Here is a 3319-nt window from a genome sequence, read left to right as displayed (position 1 = left end):
CTTGGCTTGGTGTTGTCAGCACCACGCTCAGCCAGTGAGCAAACCCGCCATCCCTATATAGTATCCCAACCCGGGGCCTTGGTGTTATTAGCACCGCACTCTACCGAGTGAGCCACGGGCCGGCCCCTGGATAGAACAATTTTTAAGAGAAGGCAGATGTAAATAATACATGAAGTCTTCGGGAACAGAGAGGAATGGAGAAGTGATGATCTGTCTTTTTAAAATTTTTTAATTTTTTATGAGCCTTTTACATGAACTCTTTGCATTTGTGCACCCCCAGAGGGCAGACGTGCTGTTCTTATTCTCTCTCTAGCACTAAGTGCCGGAACATATAGTAGGTATTCGGAAAGTGTTTGTGAACTAATGAATGTATTAAAGAACATTTTCATTTGATCATTTCTCTTGCCTAACAGAAAGGGGTTTACCTGCTGTGCAGTCCAGCCAATAAGCCTGCACACTGAGATTTGCAGTAGGAAAGACTGGCATTTATTGAGTGGCACTAGTCAAGGAGTACAGGCCAGGTCATGCTGTAAATACCTGAACTCCCTGGTGATTTAATGTCACAAGCATTTATAGAACAAAATCGTGAGGAGGGATCTTGGGAGTTGTGTGGGATCTGATGGGCTTATGGTGAGGTCAGAACAACTATTTCTGGCATCCTGACTAAAGTCCTTCTCAGCTCCCTTGAGTCTGGAGGTGTATGAACTTCAAAGCAGGCTTGTAGTTAATGGTGGTCTGCAAAACAACTTAAGATGTGTATTACAGATATTATCTCAAGCCATTCTGCTAAGGAACAAACATCTCATGACCATGAAATCACACTTACCCTAAGGAAAGTATATGTTTAACTAACTTTATTCTTATCTTATGCTTAAGTAAATTTTACTGTTGCTCCTAGAAATTCAGCCCATTGCTCCATCAAAGGTTTTTCTTTAGCTAGTCCCTGCCACCAGCCAAGGCCTGTTCTGGCTGTTTACAGAGAAAGGTAGGAAAAATATCAGAGTCTATCCCATTTCATGTCAAGTTGATTCTTACAGGCAACCTTAGAAGTAGGAATTTAATATTTATTGAATGGGTAAACTATATGAACCATCATGGAGATCAACAAAAATGACTTGATACTTAACTGCCTACACAGGTTCTGCACTAAGGTTACACTGGTGAGTAAGAAACACTCTGCATGCTGATGGTTTAGAGCCTGCACCCTCCCACTGGGTCTGGAGGGAGCTCTGCTGAGAGAGGGGTGGTGTATGAGTGACGATGTAAGTGATGGGCAGATCTGTATCAGTAAAGTCCTTGTAGGCCATGTGGCTCAGGGGTTAGGACCTTATCCTGCCAGCAATTGGAGTCACTGAATGACTGAATGACTTTATTGAGGAATTTCAGGGACCACATTTCTGTTTCATTCACCACTCTGTGAAGAATGGATTAAAAGTGAGCTGGGTCAAGATGAAGGATGGGAGGTAGGTGCTGTTGCAAGCTTGGAATTAGGGTGGCCTGCAATAAAATGGCAGCAGAGGCAGCAATAAGGGCATTGATTTGAAAGATATTGGAGGTAGAACAACTGAAGTAAGAAATGGGCTTTGCAAGGAGGGTATGGAATATGCATAAAGCAAAAGTACTTCACAGGGCCTGGTTTTCCAAAGCCTTGCAGTTTCAAATATTGACCTTATAAAGGACAGGAAATTTCCCCCAGTCTCTGTTGTAAGATAAAGAATTGTAACACAGCAAGGTTGCTGGCTGAAGGACAGACAGGTTACTGATTGATATGTAAAGATACTGAGAAATTGCTGTAAGAAGAGAACGTTGGTTAAAATCAAGCTTTTGTTGCAAATTGCATTATGGAAGGTCACCTTGCTTGTCTTACTGAATGTTACCAGCTTCTATTGTTAAACTTGTTAAACTATACTTAGCAAAAACCCCACCTATGTTCTCTTCCTGTAACTTCTGGTCTGGAGAATAAATGCAGGAAGAGCACCCCAATTCGTGGTTAATTTCCCAAATGGAAGGAACACCTCGCTCTTGAGGGTTCCAGGAGATTAATCCCTTTTCGGGGCTTCTCACTGCTCAGAAGACATGAGCTTTGAGTAATCTTTGGTGGCTCTGTCACCCAGGGGAAAAGGGGTGACATATCTGTGGGAGGCAAAGCAACAGGAGGGTGCTCAAAATTAACAAATACATAGAGATAGGCCAAATAAATTAAGGGCTGAAACATTTCAAGCATTTGCATGGTTCCTATTACTCACTGAATGGACTGTCATATTCATTCGCTCACGCCCCAAACCCCAGCCTTTCAACCCCACCTTCCCCCAGGGTCATCTATTCATGACCCATTTCCCATCTCTGCTAATGGTGCCAGTCACTGCTCATCAGGACTGTTCTCTCCTCAACCCCCCAGCCAGGCTCTTGAAAATTCTTCCTAAATATTTCCAGATCCTTCCTATCATCTTTATTCCCACTACTGCTGGAAATTTAGTTCCTTAATCTCTGAATGAGCTCTGCGATAGCCACATAATTAACTGGTCTTCTGATTTCAGATTTCCACCAACTGGCAGGGTAAGCCTGCTAAAATGCAAATGCCCATTTGTTACTATGTTACGTAAAATCTGATTTGCCTTCAGGACAACATCCCCATTTCTTCGTCAGGAATAGAACCTTTAAGGATGGGTTTGTCCCCCAGTCTGATGCTGCAACCACGCTGGCATCAATAAATAGATACACTGAGTGAGTGAAGGAGTGTATGCTCTCTGTCCACCAGAAAGTGGCAGCCACCAGGGACCTCTGCTGTGAGGTGTACCCCCATCCTCACCCACCACGCTTCCATACCAAGAGAAGAAGAGTGTGGGGGGATTCTGAGAGCATGTGTGCACATAACCTGGCACAACTGTCTAAAAGGTTGCCAACTCCTGCATGGTTTACACCAGTGTTGTCCAGTGTTCTACAATCTGCATTGATCAGTATGGTAGCCATGACACATGGAGCTACCGAGCACTTGAAATGTGATTAGTGTGACTGAGGATCTGAATTTAAAACTTTAATTGTAACTAATTTAAATGGCCATGTTACTGGACTTAGAATGCCGGGTTCTTTGGGAGTCAATGTCATAGAAATGAACCCTGAACCCAGCATATGGTTGAGCAAACGAGGTTTATTGAGACATAGCTTGTGCACGAGGGAGTCCTCACGAAAGGGGAAGTGCTGCACTCCGAGTGTTCAGCAGGAGGGGTTTTTAAAGGCAAAAGAGCAGGGTACGGGGCGTGGGAAGCAGGGTGAGGTCTCCGGTCTGATGACTGGGGTCTTCATCAGTTGGTCACAAGGC

The sequence above is a fragment of the Galeopterus variegatus genome, unplaced genomic scaffold, assembly GCF_000696425.1.
Source record: "Galeopterus variegatus unplaced genomic scaffold, G_variegatus-3.0.2 Scaffold1209, whole genome shotgun sequence".
In the NCBI taxonomy this organism is placed as follows: Eukaryota; Metazoa; Chordata; class Mammalia; order Dermoptera; family Cynocephalidae; genus Galeopterus; species Galeopterus variegatus.
The sequence above is the reverse complement of the archived record's forward strand: the minus strand, read 5'-3'. Positions refer to the sequence as shown.